Source organism: Cervus canadensis, chromosome 25 (assembly GCF_019320065.1).
Source record: "Cervus canadensis isolate Bull #8, Minnesota chromosome 25, ASM1932006v1, whole genome shotgun sequence".
NCBI lineage: Eukaryota > Metazoa > Chordata > Mammalia > Artiodactyla > Cervidae > Cervus > Cervus canadensis.
Window position 1 is genome coordinate 33,631,603 of NC_057410.1, and position 25,187 is coordinate 33,656,789.

The following is a 25,187-nucleotide window of genomic DNA, read 5'->3' on the forward strand; positions in this document are numbered from 1 at the left end:
TTGCTCTGCTATTAGGATTTTTTTGTGTTATTATTTTCTGGGAAGCTTATTGATCCTGCTAATATTTACTGCCTCACTTATCAATAACAGTAGGATGCAATATCACCAGCTTACACTTGGAATCTTAACATTTGCAACTGTGGTATATTTCCATCAAATGATGTATTTATCATGTACACCATTTAGATGTTGGTGAAGATGGAGAAAAAAATGTTTGTGTGAGTTACATGGGGATAAATGTTTTCTTTTTGCACTGCCTGGCAAGATGGTGGCAGTATTTTTTACAAATAAGATATGTAATTGTGTGTCTATTCCAAGCAGCTTGTTTATATTTTCCCTCAGGGTTTGACTTTCTTAGATGTCTAAAACACTCTGAGGGGAGGGAGGGAATGCCATAAATTTTTACAAACAGACATTGTCCTTGTTTCCCAGGCAAATTCAATGCACCTTCTGTTGGGTAATTGGAATCCAAGAAGTAACATGGAGTGTTTTAACAAAATGTGAATGAGCTGTATTTATAATGAAACGACAGAGATTTGGAAACCCAAACTATTTATGTGAGAGAAAGTGATTAAAAAGACACAGTGAGAGATCAGAGTGTATTGACTCAGTTATAGAATTTGGCATTTAACACAGTAAACATAGGTGAATGTGAGTAAATATTTCCAGAAGATGGGTCCCTCAGCCTTTCTATTTCTGGGGTAGCATCCCACTGTGTTTTGCTGTTGTTGCATTCTTTTTTGGGGGTGGTTGTGGTTATAAACTGTACTGTTAAAAATGGGCTGTAAACAAAAAGTGCATCTCAGTGGTTCCTTTTCTCTTTCTATTCTGGGTTAAGTTGATCAGAAAGAGATCTTGGGGGAGCTGTGAATAAGCTTCATGTTACTTTTTTGGTGCAGTAATGGCCCCTTTTGCAAAGAGCCATGTGTCCATGTGTCTGTAATTGTGTCTTTAGAACATCTGAGCTTCTACTGCCTTATAAATGCAGTCCCTTCATATTTGAGACCATTGTCCCAAGCAGTGCCAAGAACTGAAGGCAAAGGCCAGATGCCACGTTGCTAGGAGAACCAGGTGACAGGGTTGGGCTGTGCAGTGTGGTGGGAGGAAGAGAGAAATGCAGCTGGTTATGTCAAAAGCTCCGTGAGCTTTCCATTTCCTTTGTTGTTCATTTTAGAAACAATTGTTTGATGACTGTTTACTCATATGAAGATATAAATATGCCTGCCGCCCTCCCTCTCTTCTTCCGAGTCATTCATTCCAATTTTCAGCTTTACTGATTGGTTGTCATATCTCTCAAAATTCTCAGGTTACTGTTTCTTCCATGTGAGAAGAGTGGTTTTCAACCTTTGGAGAGTCACATACCTCGGAGAATCCTGTGAATGGTAGGAACTTTCTCTTAATTTACACATAGTCAGAATATTAGGGGTTCAGAGATCCTCAGACGTTCATCAATGGACCCCTGGTTAAAACCACCATCCCCTGTGACCTCCTTTCCCCATTTATCTGTAATGCCACACCCTGGCTTCGTGTCCTTTTTTTTAATATAAATATTTATTTACTGTTTATGGCTGCATCAGGTCTCAGTGCGGCAGGCAGGATCTTTGATCATGGTGCGCCAGCTTCTAGTTGAGGTGCCCAAGCTTAGCTGCTCTGAGGCATGTGGGATCTTAGTTCTCCAGTTAGGGATTGAACCTGGATCCCCTGCATTGGGAGGTGGATTCTTAACCACTGGACCACCAGGGAAATCCCTTCTTGTCCTTTTATAACACCTTTCATTTGCAGTGTGGCGAATTGCTCTGTTTCTAGTGTTGGTTGAACAAAGGTGTGTTGTTTCATTTGTATCATAGGAGAGCAGGCGGTGTAAGTTTCTCCAGTTCTACACTCCTTTAGTATGAATCTTTTCCCCATGTTATTCTGGAAGTGGTGTCTAATGCATTCTTCTTTCTACTCGGTGATGATGACACATATGCACAACAGTAGAAAATGATTATTGAGTTGAAATGTTAAGAGATCTTGTATATGACTATCTGTACTTCTGAACATGGACTATCTTGAATTCAAAGTATTTACACATATTTGCAAAATGACGTCCCCATCTGATGGAGTCTTTGATGGTAGAGCTAAATATAGTTAACTGGTTTCACGGGAATCCAATCTCTGATTAGACAATAGGTCTTGAACTGCTGGAAAAAAAGCTAAATGTGCTTCTGAAACTACAATATATCTGAAAAATAATGTAGATTTTCAGGATTGTGTGTCCATCCACTCCAATTTGAAAAGGGCTGATTTATGAGGCTAAAATCTTATTCTAAGAAATTGTTTTTTAGTTGCTATTTATAAATGAAAAAGAATTCTAGTGTTAGGCAGAATATTGTCTCTCCTCCCCACCCCCCACCCAAGAAGACATCTGTACCCTAATCTCCCAAACCTGTAAATATGATCAAAGGGACTTTGCAAATGTGATTAAGTTTAAAGACTCTGAAGTAGGGAGATTTCCAGTTGGGCCCAGTCTAATTACCTGAATTCCTTATACTTGGAGAATCTTTCCAGGCTATGATTAGAGAAAGAGATACAGTAGCAGAAGCAGGGTTACAAAGACGCTACATCACTGGCTCTGAAGATGGATGAAAGAGGCCACAAGCCAAAGAATGTGGATACCCTCTCAAAGCTGAAAAGGCAAGAAAGTGGATTCTTTCCTAAAGCCCTCAGAAAGGACCCCAAGCTGGCTGACATCCTGACTTTAGCCCAGTGAGACCTGTGTCCAATTTCTGACCTTCCAAACTAGAAGATGATGAATTTGTGTTGTTTTAATCCCCTAAAGTTACGGTAATTTGTTGCAGCAGCAAGGGAAAGGCAATGCAGTTCTGTTGTTACGATTGTGAAATAGTGGGAAAATATACAATTAATGTAAATATGCAAATGTTTAAAAACTTTGATGTGATTCATGAACCCTTGGGTCTCAGAGTGAGAAACACGGCTGTATTTAACTTTTTAAGAAGTTGGTAAGGGGATCCGTAGCTTTTCTTCATGTGTGCTTTTACTGGGTGGTTTGGAAATTCTTTAATTTAGTGCTTTAAATTTGGTGAGCCCATTTTGGGAAACAGACATCTTTCCTACGTGCTGAGCCACCTTCCCTTATATTGTTTGAACTTCTCATCTCTCAGCACTCGGTTACCTATGAATGATGTAACATGGTATCTAGTGATGTTTTAGTAATAAGTAATACATTTTTTAGTAATAGGTAATAAGATCTTAGGAATGCATTCTATAGTCACCAGAAGCTCTGCATTCCTTTTTTTTTTTTTGCATGATTCACATTTACTCTGTTTAGGATGAAATAGCAGTTTGGTTTATCTGCAGTGATTTTTTAAAAAATCTAATACAAATTTAACTAGTTGTTGTTAGTAATATCTTGACATGTAATTGTGTTATCTCTAGGAATAACTCATTTGTACAAGAGGGAAAATATGCACCTCTTTCAGATAATATTGTTGTCTCATCTCTGTCAAAATTTATTGATAAATTGATTTTAAGAAAGAGGAAAAAGAGAAAGAAGGACAGAAGGAGAGAGAGAGACAGAGACTAAGAAAGGATTTTGATAGGCCGTCTCTTTCTTCAGGCAGAAATGTATTTAAGAGACCCTGAACAGATAAATATCTATCCTAGGGATGGAGATGGAATTTTTTCCCCCCTAAGGGAGCCCTAAATATATTTCAGCTAGTTCATTTGCATGAGTCATTTACATTGATTTCCATGAAACATTGCTGGGTCTCTATTCTCCACATAACCCTCGACTTAACAAGATCTCTCTCTCTCTCCCCCCTGCTCCCCCTTCCCTCTCTCTTCCCCCTATTTATCATTCATTCGATTCATATTGAATGTCTACTCTGGGAATGACTCTGTGAAGGCATCATGGGAATCTCTGAGAAATAAATGCAGAGTCTCACCCACAGCAATTTACAATCTTCTGGGGGAGAGCATGGGCCTAAGGACAGGTGAAATGATGAGACGTTTATAAAGTGTCACGCAAGGCAGTGTCAGTGGAGAATAATAACAGCTGAGAGCATGGGTCATGGTGATGGCAGAAGAAGCATTCGAGCACCCCACTAATGTCAGGCTCCTTGTGTATGTTTCTCCCTTTATCCTCAACAAACTTGTGAAAGAGATTATCCCCATTTACGTAGTTATGGAACATTGAACTCAGTATTCCAACTGACTCAGGTTCACTTGAGTTGAAAATTCAGCTTCATCTCATTGGGACACACTGTCATTGATGTGCCAACATAGAAGTGTTCCGTGTGGATCTCAAGTCTTCCTGGAGGACGTGACTCATTTATCAAGCATCTGCTACTTGCCAGGCACTTGCTAGATCTATTCTCTCATTTGAAGAATGAGAAAAGTGGGCCCTACACAGGCTCAGTAACCTGACCAAAGGCACATCCTAGGTGAGTCATAAAGCTGGGATGTGGACCCAAGTGGGCTGATTCCCAACACAACGCTGTCTGTCTGCACCGGGCTGGCTTTTATAACCTACTGCTGGGCAGGATGGGAGGTCTTTTCACTCCTTTCAGCATGACATGGAAAGAAAAGAATTCAAGTTGTTTCATGAAGTGTGATAAGTACTTTGATAGGGGAAGTAGAAATGCTGTGGGGACACCAGGAGGAAAGAATTTCTAACCTGAACAAGAAAAAATTAAATTCTTCCCCAAGGAAATCATAGTTAAGCTAAACCCTGAGGGAGGAGTAGAAGATAACCAGATGAGGATGGGAGCACGTCCACAGAATCATAGCCCCCAGCCCTCAGTCAGCAATTGCTTCAGAAATAAGTCAGATGCATGTAGCAACCTCTTCACGTAGGTCGCCACTAGGTTCATGCCCCAACTGCATTTAGATCTTGACTCAGATGTCACGTCTCCTTAAGGTCTTTCCTAACCACCCTGCTTAACATGATACCACAGCCCCCAACCTTCCCAGTCTCTTTCCATGGCATCTGTTTTCCTCTATGGCATCTATATAACTTACCACATCTTATTTATTCATTGCTTTTGATTGTCTATTTCTTCCCATTGGGATACATGCTCTATGCCGGCAGATTTTTTTTTTCACTGTGTTTTGTTCACGGGTGAGTCTTAAGAACCTAGAACAGTGCTTATAACATGGTGGGCTCTTCATAAATACTTACTGAATGCACGTTGAGATATTCACTTGTTCCTGATTTCATGACCACCGTGTCCTGTGAATCAGAGACGCTCACTCGGGTGCTCTTGCTGAAATCTTCCTGATGCCCTTAGGGTGCCATACTCTATTCTAGATAGCTTGGGAGCCGCCAGGCAGTGTGGTGGGCGGGCACCTTTCAGCAGGGTACTCCTTGCTCCACAAAGTCTACGAACAGATCACTCACAGAATTTTCTCTAACTTTTGTGTGGAGCCGAGAATCTTAGTGTTCATTTCCACCCATCACCTGAGCACTCTCCTTTCCATTTTCTTCCTCTGCAGAAACTTGTTTCTAGATCTCTTTGCCTGGTTAGTCCCTTGAAGCTCACCCCTGGGAAACATTTCTGTGCCCTGATGTTTATTATACCAAAATTTAACATTGCCCTTTCTTATTTTCACTTATCTGGTAAGACCTTTGACTTTTGGTGACTAAAAATGTTTACATTTAAAAGAGTGTACTATCAACAATATTTAGCATAGCAGAGTTACCAAATAGATCCTGTTTTGTCTAAGTTTACAGCTTCTTTTATTTTCTCAGATAGGCTGGTTTACTTTCCAGACATGGGCTCACAGTTTCTTGCCCTTTTTTGTCCAGGTGGAGGAATTCAAGCAGAGAGCCCAAAACGTGTGTGCAAAGAGCTCATGACTGCAAAGGAATCCAAAGACATTAGAGATGAGAGTCACTCAGTTTATGAGAGAGACAGAAACACACAGAGAGAGAGAGAGACATAGAAAGTATCCAAATCTAACAAGTACTGTATAGTGGTTGTCTGACCAGGAAACTGCAGAACAAAATTATTTCTCCTTTACCCTTCCTGCATGGAAGTTTCACAGAGGTTGTTTGGAATTTTGTTGCTCTAGTGATGTACTAACTAATGTGAAAAGATTTTGCTTCCAGTTACTGTGTGACCTTTGGGGATAGTTTGTAGAATCAGTGGTTAACTAGGTCAACTCTATCCATATGGTATCATTATGGTCATGATGCCCAGAGAGGAACAGCAAACTAGAAATCAAAGCTAGAAAGAAAAGTATGAGGTAACATTCAGTCTCTGACTGCCTGAGTGACCTGAGCTTCTGCCCAGTGGTAGCCATACCTAGAATAGGTGGGGAAGGCCAAGGTTAGAATAACAGACTGCTCCCTGCTACTACTTCCCTACTAACCTCGTTCCAGATCTTGGGTATAAAACAAGCTTGGTTTTCAATTTTCACAGCTGCAGAAGCATCAACTTAAGGCTCCTTTTAGGTGGTCTGCCTCTTGTTCCTCCAATATTAATTCAGAAAAAAAGCAGCTGCATCTCTAAGTCTTTTTTTAATCAACTCATTAGATGTTTTCCTTGGTATCTGAACAGACAATTACCATGAATTCCTGAAGGCCAAATACATAATTCTGAACAAAATATTGAAGACAGTTTCAGGTTTCATAACTTGAATTCGGGGATAATTGTTTCCATGTGTTTCCTGCTGATGAATCAACCTATAGTCATTTAATAGGTTGATTTAAAACTTTTTTTTTTCTTTTCACAGTTTTGTTTTTCTATTACATATGTGTTTCTCTTTATCCCACATGAAATATTCCATTCTCCAAGAGCATTCATGAATGGGAAAGAAGAGAGGACAAAGCGATGCAGTGCTGAGCAGGGGGTCAGTTGGGGCAAGTCCTAAGGTTCTTCACACGTGAAGGAACAACAAGGGTGGAGTGTGTGTCTGGTGGGAGCACTTGGTGGCTGAGTCATGTGGGGACTAGGGTTCCACACTGGGATCAGAAGCTCTTGGCAGATTGGCAAGAGTTTATCTCTGAGTGTTTTCTGAGGTCACTGGGATGCCTAAACCACGCCCTCTAATCACACAACAATATCACATCCCATGACTCAACTTTTAAGACTCCTTTGATTCATGGTCCTTATTGCCCCATAAAGATCATTTCCTGAACTGTTTATAGTTTAGAAAAAGACATGCAAGAAGGTTGAAAAGTACAAGGTAGCTTCTAGAGTTAGTTACTTCATTCAGCATCCATGTACGGAATACCTGATATGTTTTGGCCCTGGTTTTTTTTTCTAGGAACTAGAGATAGTAATGGGTCCCTTATCCACGAAGCTTACATCCTAGTGGTGGGTGGGGAGTGGTGCAGATGGACATTCAGCAGATAAGTCAATAAACAAATATGGTGATTTCTGATGGTAATGTTTACCAAGGAAATAGACCTGGGAGTTATGATTGCAAGTGATGAGAATGAGGTGGAGGTGGGGGAATTCCAGGCAGAGGGAACCGAATATGCAAAACCATAGCAGCAGACAACAGTGACTTCCATCCTTGCTTCATCAGCCTCAAAGGGTTTCTGGAAACAGTGGCAGAAGTTCTGACACCACCAAGGGGCAGGGCCCTTGCTGTCAGTTGTTTCACATCAAGGGAAATACAAGCACCCCAGGCAGCCTGGCCTCAGCTAAGGACAAAGAAGACCATGGAAAGAGGTCAATGGAAATTCACCCGTATCCACTTCTTCATTTTACTATTTCACCTCTCCTTTTAGCTCTAGCCACTTCAGGGGAAAAAAAAAAAAAAATCTCTTCTTTAGGGCAGCTGCATACACAGTCCCCAGGGAAATGCTGAATAAAAGTGTTTGAGGAACTTGTGTAAATAATTGTGTGAAGTGATACTGTAATTACACTGGGTTTTTAGATAAAATGCTTCATTAGGGGATGGTGAGCTAGAGTCCATGAAGCCAATGATCTCAATGGGGGTGATCCTTCCTCACCCACAGGGGACAGCTGGCAAAAACTGAAGATAATTTTAACTCACAACTTGAGGTATCAGGTATCTAGTGAGTAGAGGCCAGAGATGTTGCTGATCGTGCAACAAGTGTGCTGGATACTCCCCACAACAAGGGATTACCTGATCCCGCACTAAGTGCTGGATTTGGGCTCTTCTAGTTCTTCTTACTACCATGGGTTTAATCCTCCACACCAGTATTCCAGTGTTTCAGGGGACAGAGGAGGTTAGGCACTTCTGAAAACTACTCATCTTCTAGATCCATCATGTGCGCATGCTCAGTCGCTTCCGTCATGTCTGCCTCTTTGCGATCCTATGGAGCGTAGCCTGCCAGGCTCCTCTGCCCCTGGGGTTTCTCCAGGCAAGAGTACTGGAGTGGGTTGCTGTGCCCTCCTCCAGGGGATCTTCCCGACCCACATCTCTTAGGTCTCCTGAATTGGCAGGTGGGTTCTTTACCACTAATGCCACCTAAGAAGCCATCACTGGGGTTCCAATCCCAGCTCTGCATCTTACTGGATGTATAACTAAATGTGTATATGAGACCTTGGCAAGTCACTTGATTTCTGCGTTTCTGTTTCTTTTAGCTGTAAAATGGAGACAATGCAAGTCATAAAGTGACTTTGAGGAAAAAGTAAAGTGATGTATTTGATTATTAATGAAGTCTGGCATACAATGGTTGCTCAATACATGTTAAATATTGTGTGTGTGTTGCAGTTGCCTGGTTTCTGGGAATGTGATTGGTAAATATCAGGAGAGAGTAGCGTGGGGCTCGCTTACTCAGTATATACCATCCCCCAGTTCAGTTCCATCCCTTCTCTGATTAGCTGCTTCATGCCAGGCATTCTGCTGGGGATTTAGGGATGGATGACGAATATGAAGTAGATAGACATTGTGAAAGTTTTCTCCTTGGGTGCAGCTACATGATGACCCCGGAGAAAATCAGTAGACATATTTGTCTTTCCCTTGAAAAGGGAACTGATGTATTAAAGCCTCACTAAACCATCTTGTCTATTTGAAGTGTGTGTGTGTCATTGCACCACTAGCTGCTGCAGCTAACCCTGAAGCATTATTCAAACTGAACTTAAATTATCTTTGGGATCTGCCAGAAGGTTTATTAGACAGTTTCTGGGGACAAATCCCTAAGTGAGTGTATTAGTCAGGGTCCTCCAGAGAAAAAAGAACCAACAGGACGTGCATACATGTAGAAAGAGATTTATTTCAAGGAGTTGACTCCCATGGTTATGGAGGTTAGCAAGTCTAAAGTTTGCAGAGTAAGCTGGCAGGCTGGAGATTCAGGAAGGGCCACTGTCGCAGATGAGGTCCAAAGGCTACCTGTTGTCAGAAATTCTTCTTCTTTGGGGAGGCTCAGTCTTTTGTTCTAGTTGGGGCTTCACCCGATTAGATGAGGCCCACCAACACTATAAGGGTAGTCTGCTTTACTTAAAACCCATCATTTAAAATGGCCATCTCATTCAAAGACACTCTTACAGAAAAATCCAAAATAATTTTTGACCACATATTTGACATCATGGCCCAGCCAAACTGACACAAAGAATTAACTCTCACCGTCAAGAAGGCAATGTGGTACAATACTGGCCCAATACTGAAACCACCTAGGTTTCAAAAGCACTGCTACCTCTAAAGTGTCGCTTGGAGGAATAGGTCAAGTGGCAAAACTGGCTTTTCAATTGCACATGTTATCTGGCAGAAGAAACCTCATCACAGAAAGTGCCAGCTCTCTTTTTCTAGAACACTGGAGAACCTCTGGTGTTCTCATTGGCAGATCAAGATCTCACCTTTTATTAATGTCATTCTACACAGCATTTTTTCTGTGATTTTGTCATAGCTGGAAAGAAACAAATCTTCTTTGTGTTTGGATAGTTTTCTTAGATTCTCCCATCTTTTCGAGGCTTATTGATATGGGTAAGTTGAAACCTCATTGTCATATTTGTATCTCTTACTCTCTTAGAATAGTGATTTAAGAGGGTCAACTCTTACAGGAAATTTCTCCGAGGAAATTGAGCAGAGATAGGAAAATTAAATTGTCATTTGTTTATAATCAAATTCATTCCCCTTTAATAAATTTTGCATTAGAAGCTGCCAAATCTAGTCTCAGCTTCCTATTTCTCCTGCAACCTGGATACAAAAGTGTTTCATTCAACCACCCCTCCTAGTGATTGATGCCTTGCCAGGAACTCCCAGCATGCACTGCCATCTGTTCACCTCTCAGCTGCTTGAATCCACTCCCCTTTCTAAATTAATTCTAAAATCCTTTCTTCCAAATGCCAGTCCTTTGCCTAGTTTTTTTAGGCAACAGCTTACTCCAACCTGAGATAAAGTTATCGGTCTCCATCCACTACTCTCTAGGAGGAAACAACAGCAACACAACAAAGAAACCAAACTTGTCTTCAAGGTATGTTTAGCTCAAATAAGTTGCTTAACAACAGTGCTGCAATCTTGAAGTGTATATCCCTAACAGAATATCTGAGTCTAATTATGTTCTTTGATATGAGATTTGAACTGAAGGACCCTTTAGAGCCACATCCTGTTTTTCTCTTCCTCAACTGCTGCTGGATCATCCAGGCACAAGAGTCCTTAGTGCAAGCCTTTGGGGGAGAAACGCTCCCAGATCACTAGTTTTTCTGTAGAAACTAACACAGCATTGTAGAGCAACTATACTCCAATAAAATTAATCAAAAAGAAGAAAGTTATTCTTTATTTTTAAATAGTTAAAATAGTTCTTCTTTATCTTTCTTCCTACTTGACTCGGGTAGAATTCGCCACTTACTGTTATGTTGGAAGTTTCTTATAAACACCTCTTTGGAAATTAGGAAAGACTGGATTCAAGAATGGAGAAGGAAATGGCAACCCACTCCAGTACTCTTGCCCAGAGAATCCTGTGGACAGAGGAACCTGGTGGTCTGCTGTCCATGGGGTCACACAGAGTTGGACACGACTGTAGGGACTTAGCAGCAGCAGCAGCAGCAGGATTCAAGGAGGAGGAGAAGATGGAGGGAAAACCTATCTCTTCTCAAGTATTTCTCTATCCTTTGAAGATGTCATGTGAATAAAGGACTGAGAAGAAAGATGTGTGGTTGCAGGAGGTGACCTTGAGAAAATCCAAGTGTATTTATTTGCTAGGACTGCCATAACAAAGTAGTTGGTTTAAACAACAGACCTGGAGACTAGAGTCCAAAGCAAAGGTGCCAACAGGGTTGACTTTTTCTAAGGGCAGTAGGGCTTCCCCAGTGGCTCAGCAGTAAAGAATCTGCCTGCCAGTGCAGGAGATGCCAGTTTGAGCCTCGGGTTGGAAGATCCCCTGGAGAAGGAAACAGCAACTCACTCCAGTATTCTTGCCTGAGAAATCCCATGGACAGAGGAGCCTGGCAGGCCACAGTCCATGGGGTTGCAGAGTTAGACACAACTGAGCAACTAAACAACCACAAAGACTGTGCGAGAGAATCTGTTCCCTTCCTGCCTCCTAGTTTCTGAGGATTTGCTGGTCATATAGAGTCTTCCCGGGCTTACGCATGCTTCATCCTGCATTCTGCCTTCATAGTCACATAGCTGTCTCCCTGTGTGCATATTTGTCTCTGTATCCACATTTCTCCTCTTTCATGAGGGCACAGTCATATTGGACTAGGGCCCCACCTAATGACCTCACCTTCATGTGATCATCTGCAGACCCATGTTTCCAAATAAGGTTACATTCACAGGTACTGGAGGTTAGGATCTCAACATCTTTGGGAGGGAACAATTCGGCTCATAACGCTTGAATTGACTGGAGGTGGAAAAATCCATTTTCTTCTTCTGTATTGAACTTGGATATGGAGGTTTTGGGGCTGTGCATGAACGTTACCTGTTGCTTAGCATTACAACTCACCAGTGCAAAGGCTGCTCTTTTCCACCTGTCTTGTGTTGTATGTTCTCCTATATAAAATTGCTTATTGCTTTGTTACTATCAGTACAACTTTCTCCAAGAGAATGATTATGTATGGTTTTGGAAAAGACTAATGAAATGAAATTTTCCATTTCAACTATGAGAAATTGATCCAAACCATAGAGTACTTCAGCAAGTAAGAATTGCTTTTAGATTCTTGCTGGCTGTTCTTTCACTCACAACTCCCCATCTCCATCCCATGCAGGCATTCACATAATTCTAAAGCACACACATGCATCTGCATGCAGACAGACAGGCAGACAGACACACACAGAAAGTATGGTTTCCCAAAAGAAGACCTTGCTTTGATCTGAAACAAGGCTACCCAAACAAGGTATTGGTTTTAATTCCTCTGATATAAAAGATTCCTTTTATGTTCTTCTTTGTCTTATTTTTTGTTGTTGTTTTTGTCTGTTTGGTTTTGTGTGTACGGGTGCGTGTTTTGTCTGTTCGGTTTTACGTGCATGTGAGGGTGTGCACATGTGTCTTATTAACCTCCACTGGTAGATGATTGTCTCTTAGATGCCCCACCAGCTGTCTGCCGGCAGTAGAGGAAAAAGATAAACCTCTACTGGTTTCCCCCAGAGAAAACCTGCTTTATCTCAAGGAGCCGAGCTGCCAGGTGGGGTTGAGTAAACTCTGGGGTTACGATACAGTTGAGGCAGAAAGTTCACCACCAACGTAAACCAGCCCAGTTCTGCTTTTTAATGAGCTCTAAACTGACAGAGCTGAGCAACGTAAACAAGGGTGAAGCAATAGCTTCAGGAGAAAAAGGGGCCGAGACCTATTGACCACTAATGGGTGAATGACCACTTTAGCATCCTTATGCTTGGAATACCATTTTGTTAACTTCCCCACAAAACTTACTAGGAAATTAAGGCTGAGAGGGGAGAAGGTATGTGGAAATTTTAAGAGAGAAATTGTCTGTTGCCTGCTGGGCTTACAGAGTTAGAAGGACTTTATTATTAGAGCAACCAGTTCAACTATCTTGCCTTCTTAGGTGAGGAAACTGACACTTGGATAAATTAAATGCATGGGCTGTATGCTTTAACACAAAGTTTCAGGACCTTGGGTCGATGTCTCTAACTTTGTAAATGGAGATACTAATAGGTGAACACTGTAGGTGATGGGTTGTTATGGGGCTTTAATGAGAGAGGCACTGTCTGCATTTCTAATGTGTCACCTTGTGAGTTACCTTTCCTCCTTAGACCAGGATTACTCAGCTAATTAGTCCCAGAAGAGGGACTTGACATCATTTCTTAGCTGGGTGTTTTACCTTTGCCTGTGTTACCTCAGCTAAGAAGCACATGATTTTGGAAATCCCCAAAAGAATGAGCTCTACGGTTAAATGAAAAACGCTCTTTCCAAATAGTTGTTTCCAGCAGCTCCACCAGCAACTTTCGCCAGAGCTGTTAATAATTAACCAAGGGGAGTGACTGGATGGAAAGTTTTCCAGGCCTCTCCAGTGTGTTCCTTGCCAGAAACGGTGTGAGAAGCAGCCAAAATAAGGAGGAGAGGAGAACGCCAGGGGCCTGTGAAAACACATACGCGTGAGTGAACGTCCTGGCTCTTGGACAGACGGAGTCGTGAGACACGGAAGCACTTTCTCCATTTGTGTATTTATGGGTTCAGGACCTCATTTCAGATCCATATTCAGGAGAGTGGACCAAGGCTCTAGGTTTTCTCAGCGGTGTTTACTTACTCAATAGATAAAATTGATTCGTGACTTTCTGCAGCCTTATCTAAATCCCAGTCACTGTGACGCTGTGACTTTAGTAAGGGATCGCGTACGGTGGGTTTTGGAAGAGAATGGGGACAAATAGAGGGGGCGGAGCAGAAGTGTGTTTGAGCATCAGGCACTTTGTTGTTCAGGCTCTGGTGCTTGGCATTGCTGCATCAAGACCAGAGGGCAAAGAATGCATAAGTTAGATACAAAAATAGAAGAACCGAGGGTCCCTAACTTCTCTCTGAAACACCAGTGAAGAAATTGTTTGTAAGTGCCTGCGGTGAGCTGCCAGGTGAAGCCTGTGTCCCCGACCTTGTTCAGTTTCACTGTTTAGTTCCACTGAGCAGTTGGTAGCATGGCCATGTCACTGGAAGCTGTCCTTTTCTCAGGAATGATCAGAATCTTGTCCAACAATGTTGTCAAAGTAAGGCCAGATCATTTTCCCACCCAGGTTCAGAATGGGAGGTCAAAGTGCTCCAGGTGATGTGAATTGATAGTCACCCCAAGTTATCAAACACTCAGAGGCTGTCATGGCCACCGCCATGCAACAATTGCTCAATGGTTCCTTGCTGAACAAATAAGTGACGGAAGAGGCTAATGATGAAGGCCATTGCCCTTGATTTAGATGACTCACACCAACCTTGATTTGTTGGGCAATTATAGTTTTATTGATGGTAACTTGTTGAATTCCAGCTTTTAGATCCAGACACTAAAGAAAACAAACCGCCATCACTAAAAAAGCAAATGAGATGGATGATTTCATTTGAATTTTTCAAATGTTCAGCTCTCAAGTTACAGAGGTTTAAGTGGGATTCCTCTCTTGTAGAAAATAAAGATATTAATATCTTCACTGTAGGGTTGCTGTGAGGATTAATAAGTCAATACATGCTTAGGACACTGCCTGTCAATAGTGAGGGCTCAGTAAGTATTAGTTTTTATATTATCATGTTTGAGCTTGCTTTTGAAATAGTTTTTTTTTCTGTTTATAATTTTTCATGTGCACACATTATATAATTTTGCATAAATACATCCATTATTTCACACGTATATTTATCTCTTACTTAGAGAAGTCTTGTTCCTTTCTTTTTTTATTGAAATACAGTTGATTCACAAGTTGTGTTCGTTTCAGGTCTATAATAAATTGACTCAGTTATATATATATATATATATATATAACTGAATCATTATATGCTTTTTCAAATTGTTTTCCTTTAAAGGCTATTACCAAATATTGAGTATAGTTAGTTTTGTTTTATTCTTGATGTTTAGCCTTATCTTCCCTCTCTTTTCTCCTTTGCATCCCCTCTGCACCCCTCTCTGGCATGTAACTATTGTTAGTGACCCGATACATGCTTCCACATTTTCCCCCTCACTCATATGATCACATATATACATATTATCCTTACACATGTTTATGGGGGTGATCTGTCTATTTTTCGTTTTATGACCACTGAATAATGCACATTTTCTTTCTTTTGCTATTTTTTAATATTTCTTTGGCTGCTCTGAGTCCTAGTTGTGGCACACAGAATCTTTGATCTTTTTTGTGGCATGTGGGATCTAGATCCCCGACCAGAGATTGAACCCAGCCCCCCTGCATTGAGAGTGCCGATTCTTAGCCACTGGACCACCCTGTTATTATTATTTTTCTCATTTATGATGTATGTATAGAAATCCCTCCAAAGTGACTCTTCAGTTGTAACTCTTTTTTTTTGGACTGGCTATGTAATAACTCATGGTATGGATGAGCTGTAATCTATTTAGATGTTCTCACGGCTGAACATTTACTGGGATCCCTGTCCCCCTCTCCTTTTCTTGCTATGAATAGTATAAGCATCCTCTTATATTCGCTCCTATGCTCTGATGATCTTGGAGGTGCCAAGAGGAGATTGCAGTGTTGAATGGCACATATAGGTATATGTTTAATTTTTTATATATGCTGCTAAATGGTTTGTCAAAAAGTTTTAACAGCTAAATTTCTCACAGCAGTGTATAAGCAGCAATTTTTCCATATAGCCTTCACCAGTAGAGGCTATTGATTCTTTCTTTCTTTTTTTTTTTGCCAGTCTGATGCCTATAAATATACATTGTTGTTATTTTAATTTGCATTTCCCTGACTGATTCAATGTAAGCATGTTTTCGTTTTCCATGTGGGTTTATTCCTCTTATTTCTTTATTCATTTTCCTATGAGTTTGCCTACTTTTGTCAATTTGTAAAAACAAAACAAAAACTACTGTCATCTGTGGTACAAATATTTCCAGACCTATCCTGTGTCTATTTATCTGGTAAGGGAAACTTTCTTTTGTCAAAAAAAGATTTCAAATCCTTATATGATCAAATTTGTTGCTGTTATGTCGCTAAGCTGTGTCCGACTCTTTTATAACCCCATGGGCTGTCAGTGGGATTTTCCAGGCAAGAATACTGGAGTGGGTTGCTATTTCCTTCCCCAAAGGACTTTCCTGATCTTTTCTTTATAGTTTCTGTATTAGATCAAGAAATGCATCAGTCAAGAAAGTTGGCTTTCACTGGTGGTCTGTACATATAAGCACATACAATGTGCTAGATTTTCTTGAAAGTATTTTTTTGTACCATGGTCTTTAATTTGGTCGTTTATTTTTTGGAGCTGATATAAGACTGGGGCTCAGTTGTTTTTAAATGCAGTTGAATAACTGTGCCATAACCAGTTAAATGCATATATGAATATATGTGCATGTATATATATTCATATACAAATGGTCCTGACTTATAAGAGTTTGATTTTATGATGGTGCAAAAGTGATATGCATTCGATAGAATCTGTACTTCGAGTTCTGATCTTTTCCTGGGTTAGTGATATGTGGTCTGATATTTTCTCAAGATGCTGGGCAGCGACAGCAGCTCCCAGTCAGCCCTGCAAACACAGCTGTGAACAATCGATGCACTTACAGCCATTCTGGACCCACACAGCCATTCTGTTTTTCACTTTCAGTTCAGTATTCAATACATCACGTGAGATACCCAACACCTTACTACAAAACAGGCTTTGTGTTAGACGACTTTGCCAACTGAGGGCTAATGGAAGTGTTCTGAGCACGTTGAAGGCTGGTTAGGCTAAACTGTGATGCTTGGTAGATTAAGTGTATTAAATGCATCTTTGACTTTTATGGCATCTTCAATTTATGATGGGTTTATCAGGATGTAATCCCACCATAAATCGAGGAAAATCATTATGTATGTGTGTATATGTACCATATGTATATGTGTACATATATATATATATTTATGTCCATATATGTATAAGTATGTATGGTGTGTGTGTGTATCTCCATATAGGTATATGAACAGATAAATATCCATGTGCATGTGGGTGTGTGTGCTCAGTGGTGTCCTCTGTCCATGGGATTTTCCAGGCAAGAATACTGGAGTGGGGTACCATTTCTTACTCCAGGGAATGTTCCTGACCCAGGGATGGAACCCATATCTCTTGCATCTCCTGCATTGGCAGATGGATTCTTCACCACTGTACCTCCTGAGAAGCCCATATATCCATATATAATATATCCCCAAATGTATGTGTGTATATGTATACACATATTGGTATGTATACGTATACAAAAATTTTTTGATTCTCTGTATAGTTTCACTGAATTCTACTACTACCTATAGGCCCCGTAAAACATTTGACTAAGGATTTGAAGAGAAATCTGAATTAGTTTGAAAAGGAAGAAAGCTATGTTTAAGCCCCCAGAACCCCAACATTTCCTTTTAAATCTTTTGATCCTGTGACACTATAATTCATACTCTCTTCTCAAAATGAGCCACTATCTTTTTTCATGGATGTCATTCTTGTACTACTTACCTCTATTAGCCATCAAATGAGTTTGTTCATGTCCAGTTAGACTCAAAAGAGTTGACACAACTTCTGTCTTCTTATTCTTCATATAGAAAGCAGCTAGAGAAGCAACAGATTCTCAGATTGGTTGTTAGAGAAGAAATAGTTGATATATCATTTTCCTCCTTAACACCTTTGATCACATAGCCTGTTTTGGCGTTTTGGTACCTGAAACCCCATTTTACTTATAGCTACATTAAAATGTGGATATTCATTTTGGAGATTTGCTTGCGACAGTTATGCTAGTAAAATCAAAGAGCTACATCCAAGCATTTCAGAAAAGCACAATTAGATGTACTTAGAAATATTTCCTAATAACCTAGGTTTACTTCAACATGAATTCTATATAAAGTCATAGGGGAAAGAAAAGACATAGCAATTTAATTGTTTAACCTAAAATGTAACACGCTATAACAGTTCTCCTTTATCCAAAGACAATGTGTCTCATACTTGAAAGTGACTAAAGGGCAACGATTCTTTATGAGTTTTCCCTTCGGTGACCTTTATAAAAAGTCTAAGGTAAAGTTCTAAGTCAGGGCATTCCTCCTTCCCCTTGCTTCTCTCAAAGAAGTATTAGAGAAGTGTCACTTCTACAAATCAAGTCTGGACTCAACGCCAAAGCAATTTTAAGGAATGGAATTTTGTATGCAGATTGCCTAACCCAAGACAACTTTATAGTTTCTAGAACATGCTTTTTCAGTGTTGTTCCTTGTTAAATTTTATTACATAAAGCAGTCCTTTTCCTCTTTCTTTTTTGTACTTAAATGAGAAAATAGATTTGCTTCTTCTCATCCCAGAAATGTACAGAATCATAGGGTGTTAGAATTGTCAGGGACATTATAAGCCAGACAACCTTAGAAGCTGTCTACTTTAAACTCTTGCTAAATGATTCTTTGCTTTTTTTTAAAGCTGCCAGTTGATTCAAGGGACGGCAAGACTCTGTGAATGCCTGGACTCTGTTTCATGTCCTACTTCTGTTTTCCTCTGAACTTTGTTTAAATGGCTCTGCCAAGAGGACTTTCCAGGGGGTGGGGTTGTGTGCTCAGACACATGTGAGAATCCACTTGTGCCCTGCATTTTTTTGGGAGGTGATTTTTGGCAGGGGATTTTTGCTCCATGGAGGGAGATTGTATGAGCACTTTTTCTTTTTCCCCTACTCAGCACAACGGTAGTTCCCTACTGACTGGTATCTGTTTTGAAGTCACATGGCAAAGGGGGTTTCTGCCAATGTTTATTCATTGCACATTCAAATATGACACTCTGATGACCATTCACAGGATCACGTCAGTGTTAGTATCCAATTTTTCTGCCAGCAATGGGAAGTTTATTCCCAGAGCTAAAGTTGCTTTATTTGAAAATGCAGGGGGTTTCATGCACAATAGGCATATTTTAGAACTTATTTTTTTTTTAATATTAAATTTATTTAGTTATTTTATTTTTACATTGTATAAGATGACTGCTTGGCTGAGCCTTCTGAAATGTTTCTTAATCGGTACCACATTGATTAGTGAATACCTTCATGGTACATGGAGATGATGGATAAAATGACTTTATCTATCACTGCCCTAACATAAATTGAAACATTTTTACTCCTGTTTGGGGCCCCACCCCGTGGAAAGAGAAAACATCTCTGCTCTATTATATGGGGTAAGCTCATGTGACTTGATTTGGCCAATGAACTGAGACTGACAGCCACTTTCTATCAGAGGTTTTCAGAGCTAGAGTGAGGTCCATCACTCTTGCTTTTCACTCTGCCCCATAACTGCCTGTGTTCCAGGTAGAGGCTGCTCTGTCATCTGGATTCACCTATAAACAAAAAGTCGACCAAAGCCACAGGTGACATGGGACATGAGCAAGAAATCAAGCTATATTACTGTGAGCCCCTGAGATCTGAAGGCCATTTGTTACTGCAATGTAACCTCGCTCATCCTGACTCATGCAGACTGCATACCAGAAACAGTGAATAGAACCTGAGTTCACATCCTGGTTCTGCCTTTAAATAGTGATGTGAACTTGAGCATTTCTAAAACACCTGTGACCTTCACAACCTGAACTTCAGTTTCCTCAGGAATGGATACAAAAACCATCACCTTGGGGCTCTCACAGAAGATTGATATGAGGCTAAAATGACACTGTTTCTGTTATCATACACTGAAAAGAGTGATGCCCTTTATAAATGCAAGGCACTAGGACAATTGGATGTTCCATCTTTTAGTGAGTTGCATATACTAATCTTTGCTTCTTTATTTATTTATGGCTGAATTGGGTCTTCAATGCTTCAGCTTCAATGCTGAGCTGGGGCTACTCTTCGCTGTAGCCTTCTTCGAGGGCTTCTCACGGCTGTAGCTTTTCTTGTTGCGAAGCAAGGGCTCTATGGCACTTGGGCTTCAGTAGTTGTGCTGCATGAGCTTAGTTGCTCCAAAGCACGTGGGATCTTCCCAGACCACGGATCAAACCCGTGTCTCCTGCCCTAGCAGGCAGATTCTTAACCACAAGACCACCAGAGAAGTCCATTATCTTAGCTCCTTTTCAACTTTGACATAGGTAAACATTCTAAAATGTACCATCCTCCCAAGGCTTTATAAACCATTAAATGCAGACACTTCCATTTACCTGTCTTAGAAAGGCACTTCTGACTGTAGAAGACCATTCCTTTTAAGCATCCAGCTTTGAAAAGGGCACACATGCAGTAATGTTGAGGCATGTGGATACTTGCCTGGCCAAGATGATCAGCCTGATTATTTTGCCTGAGCCATGAAGCCAAACTGCTTCACCTTTGGAGAAAACATAATTAATGATAAGAACACTATTATATCATTTATTTTACTAGGAAGAATTAGTGGAAAGAACATTAGCTTTTGAAACATAGACCTGGCACTTGGTAGTCATTCAGTAAATATTTATTGACTAAATGACCAAATCAGCTCAAATCTCACCAACAATTTCTGGCTATGTGATTTTGTGCAAGACATTTAACCTCTCTGAGGTTCCGATCATTCACTTGCAACATACAAAATAATAATCTCCTCATAGGGCTTTTTTTTTTTAAAAGGATTAATGAAGTGGTTGATGTATGAGATCTCTCAGAGTGCTCAGTAAAAATTTAATAAGCATGAAAAGTTTAGCTGATTAGCTATGCTATGTTCTAGAGTGCGTAGCCGGCTTGTAGAGAAAAGAGTGGGCTTTTGATACTGTTTGCAACGTTCCATTAACGAAGTCTTGAGATTCCTTTTGAAAAAATCAATTCCATTTTGATAAGACCATGCTTTCTTTGCCACAGAAGCAATACCATATGTATGCACCTGAGGAAAGCATTTAAAATGCTTTTGACATGCAAAGGCTTCCAGGGCTCTGCTTTGGAAAAGCTCTCCTAACAAAAGGAACCACACTGCCTCCCGTTGCCTGGTTTCTGGATTGGTTTTCCATCTCTTCTTCACTGCACTGCCTTTATCTCTCAGTGCCTGGTATCTGCCTCTTTAATACACTTGCAGATCCCTGAAAGGCCCTTCTGTAGATGTCCTTAGGAACTTACATCAGTAACAATAAGGTGGGTGGCAAACTTTAAAGGATCTGCATTAACAAAGAGGGAGGAGAGAAAGAGCCAATGACACACATGGTGATTTTCTAGGTATTTAGCATTCATTTAATCAGTAGCAGCTCTGTGCAGTCAATGGCTTTATTTATTTTTTTATTTCAATGGTGATTTTAAAACAAGGACATCAAAGTACAAAAAGGTTCAGGAATCAGCCCAATGTCATACAATCAGTAAGTGGTATGGCTCGAAATTGAACACAAATCTGTTTAGTTCCAAAATCATCTTCTTTCCTTGCCATTACCTTACTCTTTCCTGACATCTCTCTACCTCTACACATGGTGCAACGAAGATGTTCAGACAGCACGGTGTGTTGTGGAGAGAGCCATCTGAGCTAGAGAACCTGGCTTCTGACGCTGATAAAGTCATTTACTGCCTATGAACCCTTGAGCAGTTTACTTATCAACTCTGTGTCTCAAGTGCTTCATTGCTTAAGAGAGGAAAGTCATCCCTTTCTGGCAGCGTCAGCGAGAAAACTAGACACAGTGTAAGTAGACTGAGGGCCTGGCATAGAAGACCTTCAGCCATTGAAAGCTACTAATGTCATTACTGTTGTCCTCAAACGAATCCCTGAATAGGATGATTCACTCTACAAAGCCGTATGGATGAGTGTTCAGTGGGTGGTATAGATACAATGCAGATTTGAAAGGAGGTGCAAGAGAGAGTATTTCTTGCTTGAAGAACTGTTTAAGAGTGAAGCCTGGACAGCCACAGGAGTGCAGATCCCACAGTGGTAGAAGGTGTGCCTGCCTTTCTTTTCCTTAGCATTGTTTCTCTAGGGCTGAGGACAACAGGTTAGAGCACAAAGTGGATACTCCTTTAAAATGTATTGAATGATTGAATGAAAGTGGATCCTTCATGATGGATTTTGGAGGGGCAGTGAAATGAAAGTCGCTCAGTCATGTCTGACTCTTTGTGACCCCATGGACTACACAGTCCATGGAATTCCACAGGCCAGAATACTGGAGTGGGTAGCCTTTCCCTTCTCCAGGGGATCTTCCCAACCCAGGAATCAAACCGGAGCCTCCTGCATTGCAGGCGGATTCTTTACCAACTGAGCTACCAGGGAAGCCCGAAAGAGACTGGTTCAGTTCAGTTCAGTTCAGTTCAGTTCAGTCGCTCAGTCGTGTCCGACTCTGACTCTTTGTGACCCCATGAACGGCAACATACCAGGCCTCCCTGTCAATCACCAACTCCCAGAGTCTACCCAAACCCGTGTCCATTGAGTCGGTGATGCCATCCAGCCATCTCATCCTCTGTCGTCCCCTTCTCCTCCTGCCCTCAATCTTTCCCAGCATCAAGGTCTTTTCAAATAAGTCAGCTCTTCGCATCAGGTGGCCAAAGTATTGGAGTTTCAGCTTCAACATCAGTCCTTCCAGTGAACACCCAGGACTGATCTGCTTTAGGATGGACTGGTTGGATCTCCTTGCAGTCCAAGGGACTCTCAAGAGTCTCCTCCAACACCACAGTTCAAAAACATCAATTCTTCCGCCCTCAGCTTTCTTTATAGCCCAACTCTTACATCCATACATGACCACTGGAAAAGAGACTGGAGGAAAAGCAAAAGGTGATTTTAAAAGGTAGGTAGGTCAGAAAATCTACAGCATTTATCGAAGACAAAAAGGATAGTGTTACAGCTGGAGGAGAGGTGGTTGGGTGGGTAAATCAAGAGATCACAGAAAATGGGAGCTTCAAATGTAACATGATAGTCAGTAGGAATGAATCCTGCAGAGAGTTCGAAGAAAGGCTAATTTAGTCATCAGGCAATGAAGAGACCGATCATTGTCCCTATTTTAAGATAATTAGAGTACTAACTCATCGGAGTGTTGTGAAGATTTAATGAAGTATTACTTGTAAGAAGCTTGGCCTGGTGCCTGGCCCATATCAGGCACTCAGTACATTAGTTATTATTCACATCAAATTGTTGTTTTTAACTTTGTGATGTTTTGGCTAGTGATGATAACAGAGGCTACTGTGGAGGTGCAGGCAATAGACCAGAGGGAGTGTGGATGCCAATATTTATGGAGAACCTGTAAGTATAAAGCATGAGCCGGGACTGCTGGGCACACAGAGAAAAACCTTCCTCCTACTGATTCTCGAAACACTGAAACATCCCTCAAGGACTTTACTGCCAGGTGTAGAGTTAATGTCTGCATAACAGGTATATTGTCACAAGCCAGTTTTGTAAGCTGATCTTTGGGACCCCTTCCTGTGACTTCTCCCAAACACAGTTAGTTTCTCTCCTGCACCCAAATGCCATCCTGGGGAAAAAAAGAAGAGGAGTCGGGAGATCTAAGGTCTGGCCTTTATCCAAATGTTCCTGGGTTACCTGAAGCAACTGTTTCAATTCTATGATCAATCTGAGATAACAAGATTGGAATAAAATTTACTTTGATTTTTTCCACTGCTTGCAGCAGCATAGGGTCTCATGAGGAAGAACAGAGATGTTGTAGACTAAATAAAGAACAGTTTTAGAACAAATGTTCTCTGCATAGCTGAGTGTTGTGTTAGCAGTTTTATGACCCACTATGTGAGTACTTAAATAACTATAATGCAAGGTAGAAAGTGATAAACACTGAGTACATAAGTGATATGGGAATTCGGAGGAATTATTTCAGCTAATTCAGGAAAGGCTTTGTGGAGGAGGTAGAATTAGAGTTGTTTTTCACTCCAAAATTTGATCTTGAAAACTTTAAAACAGGCAGAAAAAGGGAAAGAATTATAAAATGAATAGCTGTATACCCTTCAGTGAGATTCAACATTTAGTCTTGCTTTGATGTTTGCTTTCTCTCTATATACATACATATAATATACATATTACGTATTTTTTCAGAAGCATTTGAGAGTAAGTTGCAGATAACATTCCTGAATAATCAGTGTGCATCTCTTGAAAACAAGGACCTTCTCTGGTATAACCACACCATCACTATCACTGAAGAAAAATGAGGAGTCATGACAGAGCTGGATTTTGGAGGAAAGGTACAGCTGGGTTTTTGATGACCAGTGGTAGGTCTTCTTGGGTAGGAAATGCTGTGTGAGTCCAAGCCAGTATATTTTAATCCCTTCATTTGATGAGAAACTGCTCCCAGACCAGAAAGCCCAAGTGATTTGCCACAAAGGTAGTTTGGAAAGAGCTGGAGCCAGACGCGGCATTTCCTGATTCCTTTTACCTCACTCCCCACCACACTCCTCTTGCTGGCTAAATTTAGAACACAACACTCTTGGTTCTTACACAGGCCCACTTTGAAATCAGTCTCACTTTAAAAAGTTTTTTGGATGTCACCTTTCTGTGTGGGTTTCCAAGATGTTGCCAAGCTGAATCTTGCCAGTTCTCATGGAAGATCAAGGTTGAAACAGGTGGAGAAGCAGAAATAGGGATGACTAACTGCACAATAAGTCATGGAAAAAGCCAGGAGTGATGTCTCAAGTTCCGGAAACAAACAAACAAACAGTGCTGAAACCCGCGCCAGCCTTGAGTTCTGTTCTAACCCACCACACCCGTCCACCCCTGCCTCTACCCCAACTTCCCACAGCCAAAGAGGATTCAGCAGATTTGGGGGTGGTGGAGGGTGGCATCGCTGAGCTGTGAATTAGGACTCCTGAATGCTGTTGTGCCTTTGCTTCTGATTACTGGTGTGGCTTTACACAGTGGTTTTCAATCAGGGGTGCCTTTGTCCTCCAGGGAATATTTGGCCGTGTCTGGAAATGGTTGGGGACACTCCTAAATGTCCCACGGTGCACAGGGCAGCCCCCAACAACAAGGGCTACTCAGTCCAAAATGTCAGTGCCGCTGATGTGGGAGAGGAAGAGACTCAAGAGGCGGGAGCTACATGCATACTCACGGCTGATTTATCTCGCTGACAGCAGAAACCAACACAACCTCACAAAGCGATGATATTCCAATACAATAAAGTCAGTAAAGAAACGATACCATTTTGGACACATTGCTGCTTTTCTTCAGTTCTCAATATCCTCACTTCGAAATGGGAACAGGTGGTTTTCCATCGTGAGACTGCTGAAGAATCCCGATGCTTGTTTAAAAAGGCAGGTTTCTGTCCCCATCTTCAGGGATTCCTA